This window comes from Vipera ursinii (assembly GCF_947247035.1).
Source record: "Vipera ursinii genome assembly, chromosome: 2".
NCBI lineage: Eukaryota > Metazoa > Chordata > Lepidosauria > Squamata > Viperidae > Vipera > Vipera ursinii.
Genome location: NC_139513.1, coordinates 10,858,513 through 10,870,753, shown reverse-complemented (window position 1 = coordinate 10,870,753; position 12,241 = coordinate 10,858,513). Strand labels below are relative to the sequence as shown.

Sequence of the window (12,241 nt, the reverse complement as noted above, 5' to 3'; positions counted from 1 at the left end):
CACAGAGACTTATACACTGTTTGTAGGGCGCTGAGGAGACCCCTTCTTATTATTCTCTACCCCACCCCTCCCTTGACACTCAGTGTCGATTTGGGCCTCTTAAGGATATTTCAACTTTTGAATATATATTAAGCATAATTGGACTGTTCACAAGCTCCAAACATTATCAAATGTAACCTTTAGATGTCTTAAGTGCAGCTCACCTGCCTGGAGGTTGCAGAGTAATAATAATAATAATAATAATAATAATAATAATAATAATAATAATAATAATAATAATAATAATAATAATAACAACAACAACAACAACAACAACAACAACCTTTATTGTCAAAGTACAACATGTGTACATTGAGATTAGCTGAGCCTCCCCCTGTGCTCTCTCCCCCCAACACACAGTGACAACAAACCCTCCATCCCACCACACTATGTAGTTGCAAGGGACCTTGGAGGTCATCTAGTCATCTAGACCCCCCTGCTCAGGCAGGAAACCCTATCCCATTTCAGGCAAATGGCTGTCCAGTCTCCTCTTAAAAACTTCCAGTGTTGGAGCATTCACCACTTCTGGAGGCAGGTTGTTCCACTGGTTAATTGTTCTGTCAGGAAGTTTCTCCTTAGTTCTAGGTTGCTTCTCTCCCTGAGGAGTTGCTCGATCACAACTCCCATCAGGTGCAGCTGCCAAGACATTATGGGAGTAAAATCCCAGCCTAACTCACATCTGGAGGATTCCATTGAGTGATTGCTAGCAAGCAAGCAAGTTTTTAAGAAGAGACTGGACAGCCATTTGCCTGAAATGGTATAGGGTTTCCTGCCTGAGCAGGGGGTTGGAATAAATGACCTCCAAGGTCCCTTCCAACTTCTTCTTCTTCTTCTTCTTCTTCTTCTTCTTCTTCTTCTTCTTCTTCTTCTTCTTCTTCTTCTTCTTCTTCTTCTTCTTCTTCTTCTTTCTTCTTTCTTCTTCTTCTTCATCATCATCATCATATTATTATTATATTATTATTATTATTATTATTATTATTATTATTATTATTATTATTATTATTATTATTATTATTATTATTATTATTATTATTATGCCTCCTTGTGGCGAGACAATCACTGCACCCACAACCCAAGAAACACAAGGTTAACTTGCTGTATATAGAGTGAGATTTTGTTTACTCTGCAGTCCGAAATATTTCTGAGATAGAAAAACAATTAGGAGCATTTAGAGCAGCACCCGGGTTTAAGGAAGAGGCGGAAGAAAAAGCAGGAGTTAAACAGGTCAGCCCAGTGAGAGCCAGGAGACCCCCTCTGGCCACCTTGCCCCAGCTGCTGCCTTCCAGATGTTTGGGACTTCGACTCCCTCAACATCTGCAGAACACCAGATTGGGAAAGGCCCATCTTGGGCATAACCACCCAGAATCAATTGGTGGCTGCAACTCACTCGCAAGAACGCTATATTATGGAATGGAGAAAATGGATCGAGTTTATCCAGAACAAGTATAGGGTTAAGAAGTTTTATGTAGCATTTGAATAAGTCTTCTTTCTTTTTTTTCTTTTTTTCTTTTAGTTTCTTTATATATATTTAATATTACTAAGGCTTGTTTTATCCTATATAAGCTAGAGAGTGATGGATTTTAGAGTTTATAGTTGTTAGTATATGATTGTTTATGATTGCTTTTTATATATATACCTTGTATTTAGCTCTGGGAAGTGGGGGGGAGGGGGGGAGGGGGGAGAGGTAGGGGGGGAGAAGGGAGGGGGAGGGGGGTTTTAAAGAAAAATTGTATGTTAAAACTTTTTAATAAAAAAAAAATTGGTGGCTGCAACTGATCCTTGTTGTTCTGGTCGTTTGTGATCAATATCTGAGTGCTTTTGCAAGCTGTAGGCAGGTACCACTGGCTGGCAAGCGCCCATCTTTGCATGACTGCCATTTGCAAACTTCTATGCTGGCTTCCCTGAAAAGTCAAAGGGGAAGCTGGCATGGAAGACTGCAGGTTGCTGGGTATCTTCCACTCACATCCCCTCCCTTGACCCCTCTGCACTGTGCCAGCCACTTGCGGAGTCCCAATTGCCTCCATCCTGACCCATGTGACCCTCGCTCCCCCACGTCCTCTCCCTGTCCTGTCACTCCTCTCCTGCTGCCACACCAGGCCTCTTGTGCACCCCTTGCTCTCTCGCACACACACCCATGCCATGCCACTTGCTGTTCTGAATCGAAGCTCGTTGTGCTAGTGTTTTAATTTCTTGTTAACACTTGCACTGGTCTGTTTAAGCAAATTTAGTCACAATTTAATGGCCCTTTCCAGACAGTGAACTCGTAAAGTACCTGGTTCATCTGAAATACCTTTATTTTGCATGTAGATGATTACAGCAGAGAAGGTGTGGTCAGGTGAAGTCTGGACGGTACTTTAAGGTCAAAAGACAGTAACGGGATTACTGTCCGCATGGCTTGTGTTCAGATGTTACAATGGAGGATGGAACACAAGGGAACAAGGGGAAGGGGAAGTCCAACCCAGAAGGGGTGGATCCTAGTACAGCATCATGAGCAGGATAGGATATACATCAGAAAGGGGAAAGGTACTGGCAGACCCAATTAACATATTATAATTTCCCAAGAACAGCCACGTGGTGGCAGCACACTTCCTGACCCTCTCCCATAGCCTGGGACACTCCTTGCTCCATCTCAGGAGATGCTTTGCAGCTGTGGACCTGGGACTCACAACTTCCTGCCCGTTTCCCCACTGAATTTGTGGGAAGCCTGCAGGAAGTCGCCTGGTCAAATGACCGTGGGATTCAATTAACAACGGTAACCGGGACTGTAGGGATTGTCATCACTCTGCAGTGCAGTCAGGGGTTTATGACGGCATCGTTTAAGGATGGAAACTCCAGTCCCAAATGCTGCCGTAAGTGGAACACAGGCTGTGGCTTCTTTTCCTGTTAGCAGGCGTGAAGATCGAGCCCAAGGAAAAATAATGAAATCATTGAAGAAGAATGTTCCGTTTGTCAAACACTGGCAAGAATTTTAAAATAACATTTTTCAATATTCTTAAGGGTTCCTGAACATCTGAGCTATTTCCATCCTATTTGACTTTCTTTGCTAGAAATACAGGAAAGTGGCAAGAACTTTGCTTTCAACATTTTTTATTTTCAACTAGACAATTTGTCACGAATGAAGGCGAATATACATTATATACGTGTCCATATATGATAATGACCTAAAAGCCAGCCTCCAACACACCTCAATCCACATCCCAAAAGCCAAAAAGTTATGTAACCTCATTATGGGCGCTACACAACCTGATGGCTTTTAAAATCACTTGTGTGATTCTGCAGCTGTGGGATCCCAAATTTTCTTTTTCTGCTAGTTCCTGGCGTATTGCCACTTTTTATCAAAACACACACATTTGGAAGAATGGCTTTATGTTTAGGACTACAGTGACTTGCTTAATGACCAGAAACATGTCAGAAAATCAGCTCCGATATATATGGGTGCCTCGACTAACAACCGTAACAACTTATGACTGGAAATCTCTTCCCAACTGCGACTGTAAGTGGAGAGTAGCTGCACTCTGCAAACCATTATCTACTCCGCCCGTCACTTATAGCTCTTTCCTCTTGTGTAATAACTCTGTTAAGCTACTAACGCTGCTGCTTTCTGAGGCAAAGATTTATGCAGTTTTCCTTGATTATGGTATTTAACGCTACTTGAGTAGGAAAAACATTTTCCCCACACCAAACAATAGTAGGATTTCCCTTCTGACACTGTGTGATGTTCCTGATTAAACTTAACAAGTGACTTTTGGAAAAAAAGATCAGTTTTTTTCACAACAGAAGAGATTTATCTCTGCAATGGACATTCTGATGCATCTTTAACTCTGATTTACAACGGAAAGGTTTCTCGCACTCTGCACACTTATAAGGCGACTATCCTGTGTGATTTCTGGTGTGCATGCAGTGTTGAAGGATGGGCAAAACATTTCCCACACTCCAGACATTTGTAGGGTTTCTCTCTAGTGTGGGTTCGCTGATGCTTCAAAAGAGTATCTTTCCGAGAAAAACATTTATCGCACTCTGAGCATTTAAAGGGCTTCTCTCCTGTGTGGATTCGGCAGTGGCTTCTGAGGGAACTTGCATGAGCAAATGTTCTTCCACAGTCTAAACATTTGTTGTTTTTTTCCCCTGTGTGAATTTTCATATGACTTTGAAGGGCGGATGAGGTACAATAGAATCGTCCACATTCATTGCATTGATGTGGCTTCTCCCCTGTGTGGGTTTTATGATGTCTCCAAAGGTCCCCCTTTTGAGTAAAACATTTTCCGCATTCTACGCATCTGTATGGCTTCTCTCCTGTGTGGAGCCTCCCATGCCTTATAAGGTGTTGTTTTTGTGAAAAACATTTCCCACACTCCCCACATTTGTATGGTTTTTCCCCTGTGTGGATTCTCTGATGAATCTGAAGCTCTCTTAGGAAACCAAAACTTTTTCCACACTCCCCACATTGATAGGGTAACTCTCCTCTGTGCCTTTCCTGGTGTCTCCGAAGTTCATAAGAAAATGTAAATCGTTTCTCACATTCTGGGCATTCATAGGGTCTCTCTCCGATGTGGAGTTTCTGATGTCGCACCAGGTTTGATTTCTGGTAAAAACATTTCCCGCATTGGAGGCACTTTTCCTTTTTCTCCCCTCTGTGCGTTTTCTCATGAGTCCGAAGAGATGAACTCTGGATGAAAGATTTTCCACACTCAAAGCATTTGTACGATTTTATTCCTGCATGAATCTTCTCATGGACCCAAAGACTTGAGTTCTGAGAAAAGCTCTTCCCACATTCCCAACACTTGTAAGGTTTATCCCCAGTGTGAAGCCTCTCGTGATTCCTGAGAGTGCCTTTTTGACGGAAACATTTCCCACATTCCAGACACTGATAGGGTTTCTCTCCAGTGTGGATTTTCTGATGTATAAGAAGCTTTGACTTTCGACCAAAGTATAAGTCGCATGTTATACATCTATAGGTTTTTATTCTGGGGGAGTTTCTGAGGCCTTTGGTGTCTGTCCCAGAGGATTTCTCACCTTCCAAACCTGGACTGGATCCACTTCCCATATGGACTTTCTTGTGGGTAAAAAGCAGTGATCTGCGAGGAAAGGATTTCCCACACTCTGAGCATTCATGGGTTTTTTTGTGGTTTTCTGGAGTGCTAATTGTGTCTGACGGGGGATCCAAGAGTTTCCCAGGCTCCATGCTTACTGGTGACTGCTGCCTTGAGTTGATTTTCTATTATGTCTTGAATTGCAGATAAATCTTTGGTTACGATCGCTTATCTGCTGTTGGAATGAAAAAGAAATCAAGAATAATATTTCCTTTTGAGAATGGTAGAGGATCACAAAATCTCAGCCTTGGAAGGGACCTTGAAGGTCTTCCAGTCCCACCCTCTGCTCAGGGTAGGGTCCTCAGTACACCAGAGACAGTGATGGAGGCCCTACATCTGTAGGAGAGATGTCCTCAACTTAGGACCACAGTCGGGACTGAAATTTCAGTTGTTCAACGAAGCAGTGGTTAAGTGAGGAGGAAGACCAGGCAATGGTGGTGGGGGAGGTCCTGGAGACCAGGCACAGACCACCCATGAGTTGGAGGGTTCCTGGAGTGTGATACAAAGCTGTAGCCACCCCTGGAAGCCTGAGCTATACCAGCACAGCCATGAAAAGCAGGCCGGATTGACAACAATACTGGGATTGTGTCTTAAATGGAGGCCTGGAGTCTTCAACAGTTTCAGCCATCTGACAATGACCCCTGGACTGGACTTCAGCCCAGTGTCTCCACTGCCACTGAGAAATGAGGCCTTAATCCCCAGACCGGAGGCCTTTGCAGCCTTGGGCCATTCTCTAAGCCTCATGTTCCATATTGTTGCTAAGCAACGTGTCCCAAAGCATCCGTCAGCTTCTTCAGGGCCCCCTCAACTTCCCATGTTAGTAACTTGAGAACTGCGGTGATTAGATGATTCACTTAACAAGTGTAGCAAGAAAGGTCATAGGTAAAGGTTCCCTCACACATGCGTGCTAGTCGTTTCCAACTCTAGGGGCCGGTGCTCATCTCCGTTTCAAAGCCGAAGAGCCAGTGCTTGTCCGAGGACGTCTCCTGCGGGGATGCAGGGAAGCTGCTGTTGCTGGGATGCTGCTGGTGAAGCTGGGCAGAGGCTGCTCCTGCCCAGGGTTAGCGCCCATGAAAGAAAGACACAGAGATCTCTCGGGGAAAGGGCCCCGCTGCTCCTGGGATGCACCCTGGATGCTGGACACTGAACCACGAGGAGCAGTGGACCTTGTTTATTTATAGCAAAAGCAACCAATCACATTTTATTGTTATTCAAATAGACCAATCATGGTTACACATGTGTTCTTCTAAACTATCCTAAAAGGACATAGGTGTTAGAGGTAGATACCAAATACAGTAATGACCAATCATTTGCAGGAGACGTCAGAATTTACCTTAAATTGAATAGCCAATGGTGTGGAGGAATACTGTGACCATGCCCTTATCTGGCTGCAGCCAAATGGCCTCTCCTAGGTTCCTTTGTTTTCTGGGTTTATGACTTACTTCCTTGCACATGGTTCACTGACCTTATCTGGCTGTAGCCAAATGGCCTCTCTGGGTTTATGGCTTACTTCCTTGCACATGGTTCACTGACCTTATCTGGCTGTAGCCAAATGGCCTCTCTGGGTTTATGGCTTACTTCCTTGCACATGGTTCACTGAAGACTTTCCATGGTAGAAAAGTATTAGCCAGAAAAGTACTAGCCAGCTACATGTATAGGAACAGAGATCATGGTTATTCCAACATCTCCTCCGTTTTTGTTTTAAATGCAGAATCTGTGTGTTCCGCTTCAAAGTTGAGGAGGGATGGGTTCTTTAGAGATGCACCTTCGGGAGAGTCAAGAGGCAAGCGAGCCCAAAAGGCATTTTTATTTTCCTCTTTTAGGAGACAAAGGAGTCTCTAGTTCAAATTGAGCATTAGGCTCTTCTGAATCCTCCTGGGGAAGGGATTGATACTTACTGTACCATAAAGAATTAATTTGTTTAACAGCTCTCTGTTCAGCTATCAAGGAAATACTGTTAGTAATACTTTTGATAAAGATACGCTACTGTTAGTAATACTTTGATAAAGATAGGATACTGTTAGTAATACTTTCGATAAAGATAGGATACTGTTAGTAATACTTTCGATAAAGATAGGATACTGTTAGTAATACTTTGATAAAGATAGGCAAGACACAAGGTAAAATAGTACATCCTAATACAATCATACTAATAAAAGCTACAATAGCTTGTAAACCAGGTAGTCTGGGAAACCAGGAGCCAAATAATTCCTGAAAGTTGAAACCATTTCAAGTTTGGACAGGAACATGAGCTACAGAGTTCACATAGATGATGATAGTAGACTCGTTGTTAACAACAGGTTGTTCCTTCTGGGTCCATGCGATGGGGCAAAAACAGTGTGAAAAGAGTCATTTTTGACTGGAAGCAATGTCAAAGGTGTCAAGAACAGGATGGGATAGCTGGTGAAGTGGAGTTGACGTCTGGGGTAAGCTTTCAGATGGAATTGTGTTTTAGTGGCATCAGTCAGTGGTGTAAGAACAAAGCTGAAAAAAGTCACAAACCATGCTGTCATCTTTAATGGGTTCTGCAGTTGTGTTTGTGGAGGCATGATATGGACGAACGTGGCGACCTGGGATCCACAGCACTTTGTCTGGCAGCTGGACTGCAGCGTAGCCTCTTCCCCAAGTGAGAAGGTCTGCAGGGCCTTTCCAAGTTAGGTCTGGAAGTTGGCGATACCACACTTTGGGTTTAGGCTGATCTGCAACTAGAGATGAAAAATGCCGCTCTGCGGCTGTGGTTAAGGGATGGCCAGTCAAGTTTGAAAAGTTCAGAGTGTAGAGGCAAAGGTTAAGAGTATCTTGCAATGCTGGGAGGTTGGGGCTTCGTTTTCCCCCGTTCTGATTTTTATAACGATCTAATGCATGTTTCAAAGTTTGGTTAGCCCTTTCCACCAAGGCTTGGCCTTGGCTATTATATGGAATTCCAAATTTGTGTGTTATTTGCCAATGATGACAAAATTCTGCCATGGCTTGACTGCTGTAGGCAGGGCCATTATCTGTTTTGAGTTCTTTTGGACATCCCAGCACTGCAAAGGTCCGAATACAATGATTAACTACATGTTTAGTGGCTTCACCCCTTTGGGGGGTGGCCATGATGAATCCTGAGAAGGTGTCAATTGAAACATGCAAATACTTCCATGGGGCAAATGGTGCATATTGTGTGACATCCATTTGCCAAATTTGGCAAGGCTCCAATCCCCTTGGATTTACACCCATAGGGATTGCAGTTGCTTGTTTGCTGCATGTTGGGCACTGCTGGCGAATTGCAATTGCTTCTGCAGCGGTGATGCCAAACTGCTTCTGCAAAGCTTTGGAATTTTGATGGAAATATGAATGACTTTCCCAGGGGGTGAGGGGTTGCAAGGAACAGGCCAAGGGTCCGGAGGCAGCCTGATCTGCAAAATTGTTTAGGCTAGTGCTGATTAAGGGAGGGAAATTCTCCCAGATATCACCTTCTATCAATGTGTCCTGCACACAGACACAAAAACATCAAAAACAAAAAAAAAAAAACAAAAACAAAAAACAACTCCACAAAAAGATCAGAGTAATTACTTTTGGGTGATGTTTAACTAAAAACTCAAAAATTTCCAAAAATTTCTTTTGGGTGATGTTTAACCCCCCTTTCTCAGACTGGAATTCTAAGCAGAGAAAAAAAAATGGTTAAAAGGACCAGCCACCCCCCCTCTTCTGGCTGTCTCTCCCTTTCTCACTCTTAAAGTAACAGAGCGGGGTTGGGGGGGGGGGGTAAAAGAAACTTTACAAAAATCTCACCACCAAAAAAATAAAAAATAAAAATAGTTTGCTCTCCTTTACATGCAGTTACTCTCACACATCATCCATGGCTTTTACAACAATAAAATCTGCAATTTAGAGGGCTAACACACTCACGTGTACATATCAGCAAATTAACTCATTCACTTCCATTCTGACTGCTTGCATAAACAATTTCACATACAAAAATTTCATTTCATACTTTCTCCAGACAAACCATACATTGTTAAATAAGGCCTTTTTGTTTGGTGTTATCAGAGAGGATTTTGATCCTCTTCCAAGTCTTGGAAATAACACAGAACAACACAGACAGACATATATACACAGATACTATTATAACAACATTTATTTAAAACAGAACAAAACACACATATAAAACAACATTTATTTAAAACAGAACAAAACACACATATCAATTTGGGGTTTTAGGCCAAAACAATAATCCAAAGAGCTAGATAAAAAAAAGATAGAAGAAAAACTTGATTTTATTTCTTTGATTTTTCTTTTCTTTTCATGGGAAGCTAGATCTCAGACAGGTCCAGGCAGTTGAATTCAACAGGCGCGCCCCTGGACTTTACTGAGAACAGCTTGCCCCAAGAGGCTCTTTCAAGCCCCACATAAGCCAATTTTAACAGGAGTTCATTTCGGGCATATTCATTGTCTATTTGCCTTGTATTTTCTTAGGTGCCCTGCTGAGTTTCTCCCAGCTGAATCCTCATAAGGAGGGGGAGCCAGAGAAACTGAAAAGGCTTAATGAAAAAGAGAATCAGTGAAAAGTTCAGAGGAGTTAGAAGCATTAAGAGGAAAAGAAATGTCAGCCTTTGTTGTCGGGCTGGCTGACTGCCCCCCCTCTAGATTCCCTGCAGGGAACCAGAAGAGGCGTGGCCAAACAGCACGCGATAATCAGCGATGGTCATATGAGTGCCAAGGTAATCAATAGTTTTTGGAGTCAGAGGAGTATAAACAGGTTGTACAAAAGTGACAGGATAGGCAGCACAAGCTTCTAAATCCTCTGGATCTAATATCTCGAAGGCATGAGCTGCAAGCATAGAGTGAACAAAAGGTGCCCCTTGAGTGGGGCTGGGAGGTGGAGGAGGGAGATTTGAAGAAGGAGGAGGGGGGAAGGGAGGAGGTTTAGAAATGGTAATGGCAACAAGCTCAGAGGCTTTTTCCTCTTTGTCAGAGGGAGAGACAGGCACAGCAGGGCAAAGAGAAGAGGTAGGAGGAAGCTTCTCCGGAGGGAGATCTGAGGAAGGAGGAGGAGGGAAAGGGGGAGGAGGGGGTTTAGAAATGGAGGCTTTGGCATTATCAATTAATTCCCTCAACTCCTGCAGATACGCTGTCTGCTGTTGAGAGAATTTTCCACCCATACTCACGAAAATTCCTGCGTCTAGCAACGGACGAGGATGAGTCGCGGCCACCGTCGGGCGAATGAGTATGGATGGCTGAAGACGTATTCCACAGAATCACGTCGGGGTCACCATTTGCGGGGATGCAGGGAAGCTGCTGTTGCTGGGATGCTGCTGGTGAAGCTGGGCAGAGGCTGCTCCTGCCCAGGGTTAGCGCCCATGAAAGAAAGACACAGAGATCTCTCGGGGAAAGGGCCCCGCTGCTCCTGGGATGCACCCTGGATGCTGGACACTGAACCACGAGGAGCAGTGGACCTTGTTTATTTATAGCAAAAGCAACCAATCACATTTTATTGTTATTCAAATAGACCAATCATGGTTACACATGTGTTCTTCTAAACTATCCTAAAAGGACATAGGTGTTAGAGGTAGATACCAAATACAGTAATGACCAATCATTTGCAGGAGACGTCAGAATTTACCTTAAATTGAATAGCCAATGGTGTGGAGGAATACTGTGACCATGCCCTTATCTGGCTGCAGCCAAATGGCCTCTCCTAGGTTCCTTTGTTTTCTGGGTTTATGACTTACTTCCTTGCACATGGTTCACTGACCTTATCTGGCTGTAGCCAAATGGCCTCTCTGGGTTTATGGCTTACTTCCTTGCACATGGTTCACTGACCTTATCTGGCTGTAGCCAAATGGCCTCTCTGGGTTTATGGCTTACTTCCTTGCACATGGTTCACTGAAGACTTTCCATGGTAGAAAAGTATTAGCCAGAAAAGTACTAGCCAGCTACATGTATAGGAACAGAGATCATGGTTATTCCAACAGTCTCCGTGGTCACGTGGCCGGCATGACTAGACGCCAAAGGCGCACGGAACGCTGTTACCTTCCCACCGTAGTGGTCCCCATTTTTCTACTTGCATTTTTACGTGCTTTCGAACTACTAGGTGGGCAGAAGCTGGGACGAGTAACAGGCGCTCACTCTGTTACGCGGCACTCGGGATTCGACCCGCCAAACTGCTGACCTTCTGATCGGCAAGCTCAGTGTCCTAACCCACTGAGCCACCGCGTCCCTAGAAAGGTCATAAAAAGGGGCAAAAGTCACCTGAGTCCCACCCTCTGACCAGACATGGGCACTCGGTACACCCAAGTTCACACCTGGCTTATTGCACAACCCTTGGATTGGCACAAGGCACAGGACTGTCTGAATTGAGGTCATTCCTTTGCATTCCTCTCCCTGGATGGGAGAGAGGCCAACCGAATCCCTGGATCACAGTAGGCAACTTGTCTGTTGTGCTTGTCTAAGCACAACCAGGTCCAACCAAAACACTCTGTGTGTGTGTGTGTGTTGGAAAGAGGACTTCAGTCAGAGCACCAGAAAAGTGACTCAACCCCAGAAAATCAGACAGGAAAGGAGGACGGGAAAATGGCTCAGATTTGGCATTTCATCCTTCCGCAGGCGCAACAGCCAATCCACTCGTAAAAGGACCTTTGCTGATCAGAGAAAATAAAGCTACAGGGAGCTTCCCCAAAGTGAAAAGAAATATAGTTGCGGGTAAGAGGTTTCTGGGTCACTCGTTACTGCTCTGAATCAAGGCCAGGTGTGATCCTCACCGCTGACCGATTTGATCTCACCTGACCAACTGGCCCTTTGTGCAGGAAGCTGCTTCTCCAACCAGGCCTCGATTTCCAAATTCTCTAGAATGGAGTTTGTGGGTCCCGATCCAAGAACGCCCCTTCTCCTCTGCGGAGCTCATGGCCACATCTTCACTGCTCTCCTGCAAAGAGAAAGGAAAAAGTCTCAGATGCCAAGAGTAATGCTGAACATAATCTGTAAGTGACCCGGAAGAGGGAGGAGAAAATAGGATTATTTCTTCACAATCCAAACATTATTCAGGAAGATATTGATGAGCCAAAACGGAGAGAAACCAGCAAGATGAAGTCCAACAGGGACCAATGTAGGAAAAACTCAGTGGAAGATGAGAG

The 12,241-nt window shown here is 44.2% G+C and overlaps 2 protein-coding genes and 1 long non-coding RNA gene across 3 annotated transcripts in view; 1 reads left to right on the top strand and 2 right to left on the bottom strand.

Annotated features, from left to right (window-relative positions):
* The window catches only part of LOC310636531 (uncharacterized protein), a 142,481-nt gene that overhangs the window by 79,134 nt on the left and 51,106 nt on the right, over nucleotides 1–12,241 (bottom strand). The window lies entirely within an intron of this gene.
* Nucleotides 1–12,241, top strand: part of LOC310636547 — a 331,701-nt gene that overhangs the window by 309,592 nt on the left and 9,868 nt on the right. The window lies entirely within an intron of this gene.
* Nucleotides 1–12,241, bottom strand: part of LOC310636529 (uncharacterized protein) — a 75,355-nt gene that overhangs the window by 62,177 nt on the left and 937 nt on the right. The window lies entirely within an intron of this gene.